Here is an 11,650-nt window from a genome sequence, read left to right on the forward strand (position 1 = left end):
GTGAGAATTGTCATCTGTAATGTGGGTTTCAACGTGTTATATTTTTGGGGTTGTACTTCTCACGTTAATTTTCCCAAAGCTGACAAAGCTGTTTGCATTTTTTTGCAAGGTGTAGATGTTTTGCAGGTTTATTATTAACAAACTATTCTTTCCTGTGTGACAGTGCAGTGGAAGAAGTGAAAATTGTAAGAGTGAGACAAGTAAAAGTGAGATAGCAAGTAAAAAAAACACATAATGCAAGAGTTAATATGTTGTAAGGATTTTTTTTTCTCAAGCATTTATCCTCTGGTCAACAGGTAACATTGAAAAAGAATGAATAAAGGTTAGCAGTACGCCCTTAAATGTCCTGGGACTGAAAAGGTCTTAACAGGGCGGGTAAGTGTGATGTGCTATGGAACAGAAATGGGCGACAACAGGTTTTCTTTCATGGTAACAGCTTTTTTTTCACCATCACCTGCAGGACTGGTGAGGTTTAAGTGGCAGCAGGCTGAATATTTATTCATCCAGTAGGAAGGTTTCGATTGTGGAAATATGTGTCTTCTTGTTTGCAGTTTTCTAAATATAATATGTTCTTAGCTTAAAGTGAAATAACAGTTGTTTCTTTGCTATCTCCTGTGACCTCCTGCTGACCTGAGTGACCATGAAATAAAGTTAGATTACAGTTGTCCACTTGTTGTTACAGTTGTATTTACGACATCTGTTTAAGGACATCTATTTTGGTGTCCTGGTAAAGAATGCTTTGTTGTAAACCACTCTCTGTGGTATAAAAGCTGCTGCTTTGTTAAACCTGCAGACTCTCCTGCGACTGTCTTCACTCTGTCATCTTGTGCTAATAAAGGCTCTAAGAACTACTTTGCTTTTAGCATTTTTCTTAGCATTTTTGTTAGCCACAACATCCACAATTTGGTGCATTGGCCGGGGAAACAGCAAATTGAAATCTTTTTGAGAAAACCCACGACGATTGATTTCAGGCCTGACAAGCAACGCCATCGCAGGGAGTCTCCGTAGAGCCTTTTCCACCTTCATTCAAAAGAGAGCTCTCCTTTAGCAGGTAATGCAGAAACCTTTTTCATAGAATATCTGCCAATTGGATTAATCTAAAATATTTTTTTAATGATTGGCCGTGCTCTATGTTTTCTTGTGTTTGTTTTGTTTTTGTTTGTTTATTTATGGAAACAGTTTATTTTAAAGGAAATAAGTTATATGTGCAGTGAAATAAGTGATGTGTTGAAATAAGGATCCAGAGGGCATGAAATGCTGCTCATGTTAAGTTATGGTAGACCTACAGGTGTTTGATTGTGTTGTGTCGTTTTTACGCTTTTTCATTAAAAATAAAGTAGACATTTAAAAAAAATGTTGTTTCTCTCACACGAACTAGACATTACAGACAACCACACTATTTCCTTTAGATTTTGTGGGCATTCATTTTTTTTGTCACGCTTTTTTTGGTAAAACAAGGTAGACATTTCACGTTTTTACGCTTTTGTAGTAAAATAAATTAGCTATCCATCCATCCATTTTCTTCCGCTTTATCCGGGGCCGGGTCGCGGGGGCAGCAGTCTCAGCAGAGATGCCCAAACTTCCCGATCCACACACACCAGGCCAGCTCGGCCGGGATGAGGATCAGCACCTCCAAATCTGAGGCCATGGTTCTCCACCGGAAAAAGGTGCTTCCCCTCTACAGGTCGTGGGGAGTCCTTACCTCAAGTGGAGGAGTTCAAGTATCTCGGGGTCTTGTTCACGAGTGAGGGACGGATGGAGCGTGAGATCGACAGACGGATCGGTGCGGCGTCAGCAGTGATGCGGTCGCTGTATCGGTCTGTCGTGGTGAAGAGGGAGCTGAGTCGGGGCAAAGCTCTCGATTTACCGATCGATCTACGTTCCCGCCCTCACCTATGGTCATGAGATTTGGGTCATGACCGAAAGGACAAGATTGCGAATACAAGCGGACGAAATGAGTTTCCTTCACAGGGTGGCTGGGCGCACCCTCCGAGATCGGGTGAGGAGCTCAGTTACCCGGGAGGAGCTTGGAGTAGAGTCGCTGCTCCTTCACGTTGAAAGGAGCCAGCTGAGGTGGCTCGGGCATCTGTTCCGGATGCCTCCTGGTCGCCTCCCACGGGAGGTGTTCCAGGCATGTCCTAGTGGGACAAGGCCTCGTGGAATAAAGTAGCCATTTCACGTTTTTGCGCTTTTTCGTCAAAATAAAGTAGACGCTTAGAAAATCCGACGTTATGGCGGTACTTTAATTTATATTTAGTGAACGAAACTATGATATTTTATATAATGTGGGGAAATTGGTTTGCCCACAATGACAACCAGATAGTATAAACGTGTTTTATACGTTTCTGGGATAACAAAAAAAAGAAAATATGAAAACAACAGAAAAATGTAAGTAGGGCACGTTTTTATCCTTTTTACGAAAGAAAAAAAAGTGGGAGATATAAGGAAACTAAGAAGGGTTTTCTAAAATGTGGGGAAATTGATATTTTGGTACAAGGACTTGTATGTCTTGTCTCTTTGTCTCTTTGTCTCTTTGTCTATTTGTCTATTTGTCTTTGTCTTGTCCTGTCTTGTTTTAGTCTTGAGCTATTGTTGCTTTTTGTATTGTTTTGTTTTGTTTTATTCAATATCTACTGTGACTGTGTCGGTGTTTCAGGTGAATTAATGGAATTTTATGTTTAGTTAGTTTTATGCGTTCTGAAAAAAGTAAAATAGAGAAAGTATAAAAATGTAGAAGTGTGTAAAAAAACTATATATGTATTAATGATATTAGGAAAGCTCGAAAAAACAAAAATAAACTGGAAACTGTTGTAATCACGAAGCCAGTGCGAATGACTGTGGAATTCACAGTGTAAATGTTGAAAATGATTTACTTGCTGAACAGCTGAAATGGCAGAAGCTGCAGAAATGGATGAAGTCCTATTCTCCCAAACATACGCATAACTGATAAGTTGCGTAAATTACTGAAATTATATTAAGGCTGTGAAATTGGCAGAAAATCAACAAAAAAAACATAGCAAAACAAAAAATAGATGATAAAGAAACCAAAACCAAGTATTGACTGTGGAAGATTTTCATAGTAATGGTTGTTAAGTTTTGAAATTGATGATTGGACTCATTCAAATGTTTTGAACCTTGTTGTAATCGTCCCAGAGTCCATATAAAAATACAACTAAAACGACCCTAATGCCTATGAAGTTCTAACTGTTCTTCTGCAAGTTTTTTCGTACAGTACTTTGGGCTTCTTCAATAATATTTGGAGTGAAGTGCTTGTTCTCTTGCTCAATTTGGTTGTTTTTTTTTAAATTACACCAATGGAGAATCAGCAATTTCCTGAGTGTCTCCTATTTTATTAGGGCTGTGTGTTGTGCTTTGTTTGCTTTTACCCTGGCCTGATTCTCTGTCTTCTCCCCTTGAGCTGAGAGATATGCTTAACTCCGCCCCTTTCCCTTTGTTGATGGTCGTCAATAGTAGATAGTAGAGTAGATAAGGCATATTTAAAAACAGAAACAACAATTCTAAATAATTGAGGAGTGTATCTAAAAATAAATGGACTCTGAGCAGTTTTAAGATCAGCAACCTCTTGTAAGTCAATCGTCAATCAAATTAGCTGCACTGGTAATTGTTCATACAAATCATTCATCCAAACAAAACTGAATTTTATTTTTGGTCAAATCACGTAGCCCTATTCACTCATTCATGTTTATACACTATGTAAACATGATGATCCATTTCTACCTGAAATCTATTTCTTATTGACATCATATGTGCATGTGTTTGGCTTTACTCATTGTATATTGACTTTTAGTATAGAACAAAGTACAGTTTATCTATTCTTAAGACAAAGAGATTGGCCGTTTTCCCCCTTACCAAATTATCATTAAGTGCGATACCTAAATTTACCAGCAACTGAAATAAGCGAGTAAAAAGGAAAATGGGGGAAGATGATAGAGAAATGACTGGATGCTGGATCTTCTTTCTCTTAGTTGCTTTTGGGATTACACATTCTTTGTAAATTAGATGCAAAATTTAAATTTGGCAACAATTGTAAATGCGCCGTAATGTCTTGCATTTGGACTTGATGAAATTATAATGTTGATATTAAGTGTCAAATGTTAAGCAAACAAGCCTAAAAATAAATGAATGGGAAATTGTTATTGTCTACCCACATCTAAGTGACAAAAAATCTAATTCTGAAGAAGTGTTTTGCATGACTGGCTGTTAGAGCGACCACTTCTTCCTGGTGACCACAGCTGTTTAGACCTTTGTCTGTTTGTGCTGCAAATTTTGATGAAAGTCCCATTTTTAAAGTCAGTTTTATGTAGAAGATGACAAATTATCCACTACTTGTTTGATTCACTGATTCACCATTTGCATGATTAGTCCCATTTTCACTATTGACATGTTGGGTGTATGGAACGTTACAAGGCAATGTCAGTCTGTATGATTTAGCATCTGAGAAAGTGTAGGCCACACCATGCTCTGCAGTTAAGCTTTTTGATAACCATTAGTTTAAGTTTTGCTCAGGTGTGACCAGTAGTCTCATTTTCGCTTTTCTTTTCTTTTCTTTTCTTTTGGGTTTAGTTGTGGAATTTTTTGGCCATTAGTTTGGACGTGGGATCTGCTTCTACAGCTACATAGCAGTTGGCCGGTGAACATGTCTTTTTGTTGATTTTGGCTGGCGCATCTGGGCCATCTTTAATCTGTTACTTTTTTTTTTTCACTTTTTTGACCATGGGAACATTTTTATTGAATTTTTCTTTACAGTAAAACTAAAAAGCTACTAATTACAGTTAAGATCTAAATAGAAGAAATGTAAAAAATTAAAAGAAAATGCTACTAGTTAATAAGAAACTTTTTGACCTTTATTTAATTTGGAAAATCCCACTGAAATTAAACATGTTGCTCATGTTTGGACATAGGCCTAAATAATCTGCATAAACATAGACTGTGTTGTAATGTTGATTCACCTGATAATTGTGTTGTGCATTAACCTCTGTTTATTTTTGAGTTTAGTAACTGTCCGACTCAACTGGATGAGATGAAGAGAAAAAACTAACCAAATGCATTTTAGATAAACGGCAGGACAAACCACAACAGTGTCCCAACTCACCATGCTAAAATATAGAAGAGAGTTTTGGTAGAAAATATGTGCCTAGACCTCAAGAAACAATGGACTATCACTAAGGGCAGATCATGTACAAAACCTCTGTACTGCCCGGAAGAAAACAAAAACTGCCTTAATTAATTGGAGAATGTGAACATGTCAATTGTACTAGTTGCACAGTTGCTTGAAAGGAACCATAAGCAAATGACAAAGCCTTGATGACATCCCCTGACAAATCTCAATATCAGGGAGTTCCTGTTTTACCCCCTGTATCTTGAGTATCCTTTCCTAGACCATCCGGCAGTAACAACAATAAAGTCACCCTCCAAGATGGGGGAGGGTAAGAGCAACAAGGACTAAGCACTACAGCTGTTTTCCCCTGGAGAATGACGTGAAATCATCAAATGGCACACCAGCCATTAAACTTTGAGAGGTGGAGTGCTTGGGAAGTCTCACTATAACAGAAGACTGAAACTAAAAGTGAGAACAGACTTGCTGACAACGCTCTTTACAAATCCAGATCATGACTTTATTTTGTGACGGCTGCTCTTACTGAGCACAAGATGGACACACCATAATATCCTTCTATGCAGTGGTTCAACAGTTATTTCTTGATCAACTTTAAGTGCTGGAAGCTCAACAACCGACTCATGTATCGGCTCTGTTTGCTGCAATAAAAGCTGCTTTACAAATTTATGAAGCCACTCTGATTAACATGTAGATGGATCTTCCATCAAGCATGAAGAACTTATTGAGGAATTACTTTGTAGATGGAGACTCAAAAATGGCTGCCAAGGACACCACGACAACCATGCCTATCAGGTTGTGGTCCCAAGGTGTCTCAAAGCAACGACCACAAATGAAGCTTATGCGCAAATTCAACCTGGAAGACCTACCAGCTGCATTCATTCATCCCCTCATCACCGGCAGCGCACTCCAATCATCCAATCACGGACTCCGATCAAGCCGCACCTTCACAACAGCCAATCACCGCAGCTGCTCATCCCCTCACCAGCCTGTCATCGCTCAGGATCCCCTTTTTAAGCTTCCTGGTCAATCACTCAGCCGCTTGCCAGCCGTGCTACGACCCTCCTCCACCCCTTTCTCCGCCTCGGCTCCGCTCATCAAGTGGCCCACCCAGGTCTCCTCCACCACCACCAGGGTCCAGGCTCCGGGGAAGATCATGGCTATCATTCGTCAAAGCCATGCGTTCCATATCGTTGGTTCAGTCTTCCGCCGGGGTCTGAGCCCCAATAATGATTCATGTTCGTTAATAAAACACTCATACTGTCATTCCGTTTCCGTGAGTCTTTTCAGGTTGAATTCCATTGCCAAAGAAGTCACCACCCTTATGCTTGAAGGACTACCGCACAGTAGCACTCACTCCAGTTCTTATGAAGTGCTTTGAGTGGCTCGTCATGGACCACATTAAGTCTGTTCTTCCTCACACCCTGGACCCAAACCAGTTTGCTTATCGGTCCAATCGCTCAACTGAAGATGCCAGCTCCACTGCTCTTCATACAGCCCTCACTCACCTTGATACAAAGGACTAACGGAGCCAGTACTACCTCTGCCGAAGGAGCCTCAAGTGCATCGCAAAAGCAGCGGAGAAGATCTGCAGAGCCCCTCACCCCTATAATTAGGACATGTACTCCACCAGTCTCACCCGTAAAGCTGTAAAAATTGTCAGGGACCATAGGCAACCATAAGATAGTCTCTTCAAGGTAATGCCTTCAGGGAGGAGACTAATCTACGGGGGCCAGGTCCAGCCGACTGAAGAACAGTTTCATACACAAGCCCATAGGGAAGATGAACTCCCTGACCGAACTCACACACCTCTTCCCCCACCCTCGCTCTGATGAAGGAGGCTGCTCAACACAACCCACATCTGTGACTCCAAAGGGAGGAGCCCAAAAGAAAAAGGGGGAGTAATGTTAATTTTGGTCAATTATTTTTTTCAAATTTTGTTAAGTCTATATGTACTCACGATATGTTCTATTTTGTGTTTTTAGCCCTATGGAATTTTGAAATTCATTGGACCCATTGGACATCGCAAACTAACAAGAAAGGACTCAGAACCAAGCTCACAAAATGCTACTGTCCTTGCTTGTCTCTGATGAAGATGAGAACAACGACAACATATTAAACAACTGTATCACAGAAGATGAAATGAATAAAGCAAAACAAAAACTAAAAACAGGAAAAGCAGCTGGAGTGGAGAGAGTCAACAACGAATATGTCAAGAGCACAGCAGAGATGTTCCTGCCTATAAATGTTACTTTGTTTAATAGGATCTTGGACTCTGGTGTCATCTCTGACGACTGGCTCCTAGGTCTTATTGTGCCAATATATAAGAATAAAGGAGATGTGAAGGACTGAAACAAGTGCAGGGGGATCACGCTCCTTGGCTGTCTCGGTACATTATTCACAAATGTAATAAATGAGAGGCTGTGTAAATGTGTGAAAACCAGGCAGGCTTTAGGAAAAACTACTGTTGATCACATGTTCCTCCTTAAACAGCGGATTGATTTGTACTGCTTTAAAAAGAAAAAAAAAGTGTGCCTTTATTTACTATAGTAAGGATGCATTGCATTGTTTATCAATGACCTGGACTCCCATCCACTGTTGAAAGGACGTCAGCCAATTAAGTGAGAAGATCCTGCCATTGACCTTTATATGAAGCTGTTTGTGCTGATGCTTTTGACAAAACTGTTCTGTCCACAATAAAAATAGGCCTGCGATGCCACAAATGACACGTGTGAAGACTGTGACAAGTGGAAGTTAAAGATCAATAGATGAAAATCTAAAATCACTGTATTTGGACGTAAAAAGGCAAATGCCGACAGACTACATTGTATGTGTAATGGAACTTCTTAAGAGATAGTGCCTTGCTTTAAATACCAAGGTCTTATTTTTCAAACATAATGGCTCATTTCAGGAGCCACCGTTTTTACACACTGAGATATGTTCTTACCTGAGCTTAGACAAGTTGATAAGTACCTGTCTGGTCTTTGTGCGTGCCTGTAGAAGAGCGAAGTAGCTTCCAACTTCACCCCCCTTTGGGGCTATAGGAATACATTGGGAGAGGCCAAATGCTAACAACATCTTTGGTCGTTTGGTGTGACTGAGCGCACGCAATATAGTTCCCCTTTTTATCCGCTTAGAAAATCCACATTGTTTAATTTCGTGTAATTATAATTATAGTGCAACACTTCATGTAACCATATTAAAATGGGAAAATGTGGAAGTTGGAAGCTTCTATCGTCACCTCGCTTGGAGCTATAGTGGAGAGAGGGAGAGGCTAAATGCGAACACCGTCTGGGCACGCGTGAAGACCAGGCAGGTACAAAAGAACTCATCTAAGCTCAGGTAAGAACATAACTCAGTATGTAAAAACGGTGGCCTGTTCCTTTACAGCAGTGTTTCCCAACCGGGGGTACGGGGACCTAGCAGGGGTTACTTGAAACTATTTCAGATTGAAAAAATTGGGAAATTGAACATATTTTTTTATAGGAAAAGCTAGATTTTTCAGTAAAATGTGCTGCCTTGGGAGAATTTTATGTTTATTTTGACTGCAACATTGTCCTTTTTCTTACAAATACCATTTTTAAGTAACTACTTTCTAAATAAACTGCAACACCCCTGAGGTAGAGGGGACACGGACGACCATTGAAAGGCCCAAGGGGGACACAAGACAATAAAGGTTGGGAACCACTGTTTTACAGGACCTATATCATGCAAAGTCGACTTTTAGCCATGTTGTTATGCTATTTCCTTATCAAATCACCCCCAGAGTGGTTTGTGGCTTCATTCACGCAGCTCTCAGTAATCCTCCTGAATCCTGCTCTCTGAGCAGCTGCTCCTCCCTCTCCTGGTGAACGACTGAGTGTTCAGTTGTGTCGTCACAGCGGAACGGAAGTGTTCGGCGTCTGTGATGTAATGTCTTAATTTTATGCTTACGGCCTGATTTTAATTTGTAAAACAGCTATTTCATTGTTTCTGTTGTAAGAAAGAATAAAAGGAGAAAAAAAAGGAAGTGAACTTCCAGGTCAGCTCTGCCCCTGCAGAAAAAACAAACGCACCCCTGAGCGTCTGAACAGATGTCATGTTTGCACTGAAAGCTGTGAAGAAGGAGCTCTTTCTAACCTACTCTGGACACCTGGTCTTTTCTCTTCCCTCACGATAATGTCACGGAGAAAAGCACGTTTGGCCACAAGGACATGACTTTATTCAATCCTCCTAAAGAAGAGGCCACTCGCCAGAAGTTGGAATTTCTTTCCGGAATTCAGCGACTATCACCAAAATAGTGTTTTTCTGTGACTGTCACTGATGGATGTTTGAGGAACCTTCACCAGAATCAAACTAGATTAATTTTTATAACCAACGCAAGTCAAATAACGTAAACAGCGATGGACCAGAGCGGCGAGTTCATCAAAACACGTGTTAGCTTGTGTGTGTTTAGCCATTTAAGAAGCTGTGTTGCACATTCCTTATAACTGCATTGTGAAGCAACTTCACTTTTTGCTGTGTATTTATATTTGTACTACTGCAAAGGTTGTATGAACGGAGAGAGGGGGCGGAGTTAACTGAATCCAAGCGTTGTGTCGTCCGAGTTTGAAAAATACCTCGAGAAAATACTTACATTTATCACAAAAATGAGTGCTCCATAATGGTAAAGGTACAATATATCATATATATACATCCCTAAAAAAACACTCTCACTTCTCATGGTGACTGTGAGAGGCAGTGAAGTTCAGGGTGGACACTTTGACAAAGGCGTTGCTCTGTTTCTTAAACGTCTCCTGAACGTCCCCCAGGACAGGGCTCCATGTCAGAGTGGGAGGCAGAGACAGACAGGGGACAGGAGATACACGCCTTGGACTCTAATATTAACAGTGGGTTTAGTGTCTGAATAATATCCCACAGAGGGGCCACAGTCCAGTCTGAAGAAAAAGTTCCATGATGTTGTTGGTGATTGATGTTGTACAGAGTTGTGGAGCAGTTCTTCTGGGTTAAGTCCTCTGTCTGTCCTGTAAAATCTCTGTTCTGTATCTCATCGATCCATCGAGCTTTGCAATCGCTGTTGAAGCTGTTTTTAAGATCATCCTGTACAGTGAAGGAGCAGGTTATCGTGACACATGAGCCGCTCACAGCCTCTATTTGTTCCTTCAAAGACACACTGAACTCTTCACCCAGGGCACCTACAAAACACACATTATTATTTACATACCACCTGACTCTCCATCGCACATACAAATGTGGCAACTGCAACCACTGCGAAAACATGATCAGAACCGACACCTTTATTGACATCTTTACTAACAAGTCCTATGTATGCACTGACTTTGCCAATTGCAACTCCACTTTTGTAGTACACAGCCTCCAGTACGAGTGCGGCTGCTTCTACATTGGCCGAACGAAACGAAAACTCAAGGAAAGGGTTGCAGAGCACAAATACGCCATTGGAACTCAAACCTCAGTTACCCTATGGCTAAACACTATAAGCAAGCCGGACACAGTAGCCCTACGAGTCTAAGAGCCATGGTCATTGAATGCATCCCACTGGACCCTAGGGGTACGGACAGATTGAGAACCCTCCTGCAAAGAGAAACATTTTGGACGCACACATTGAAAGCCACAACCCCCCGGGTCTGAACGAGGAGATTGATTTCCTACCATTTCTTTAATTCTCTCTACATACATGAAGCTGCTTTTTGATGTTGCTGTCCGTGTACTTATTCCCCTGGTGTGTTACACCACACGTAATATTTGCATAGGTCTGTTTTGATCAGCCTGGTCTCCCCTCACTGTGTATGATCTTCTGTTTGTTGCAACTGTGTCTTTTCTATCAATTGTTTTAACATGAAATGTTTGTCACATGATCAGTTTGGTCACATGATCCACCTATTGAAGGTGATCATGCACCTGGTGTGGTCACGTGCCCTGATGAAAACTCTTTTTTGAGTTGAAACGCGTTGGCGTCATAAACTCTCCACTTTGACACGAGTGCCTCGGTCCCATTTTCTTTGTTTCGATACATTTTTGGTTTCGCTGGAACCTCGAAGAACACCTATGTCACTAATTGAGATCCTGGTGAGCGCCTCCTCAACCTTTTTTCTTACACATTATTATAATACTGAAAACTCAGAGGTGTCTAAATAAAGTCAACGTACTGCGCAGCAGAGTTTATAGTTACATACTTATTAGTTCATCACATTTTATTATATTAAATAAAAACTATGAAGTTACATGTTTATTGAGCCATTCTGCATCTAAATAGTCTATTACTGCACAAACCAACTGAAACTAAATTAGAATTAAATAAACAATATGAAATCAATATGTACAAATATTACAAAAGAACATATTCTCGTGAGCACTTACGTCTCTGCTGCCTGATGTCTTTCACCTGAACTGGAGCTGGACACACTGACAGAAGCAATAATTATGCACAAATTGAGGAAGTAGAGTTAGTCTAAAGGTTAGAAAAGTGTGGAGAGGTTTGGATCAGAAATGTGGACAGCTTCTGTTTAGGAGGAGAAA

The sequence above is a fragment of the Gobius niger genome (genome assembly GCF_951799975.1).
Source record: "Gobius niger genome assembly, chromosome: 8".
Classification (NCBI taxonomy): Eukaryota; Metazoa; Chordata; class Actinopteri; order Gobiiformes; family Gobiidae; genus Gobius; species Gobius niger.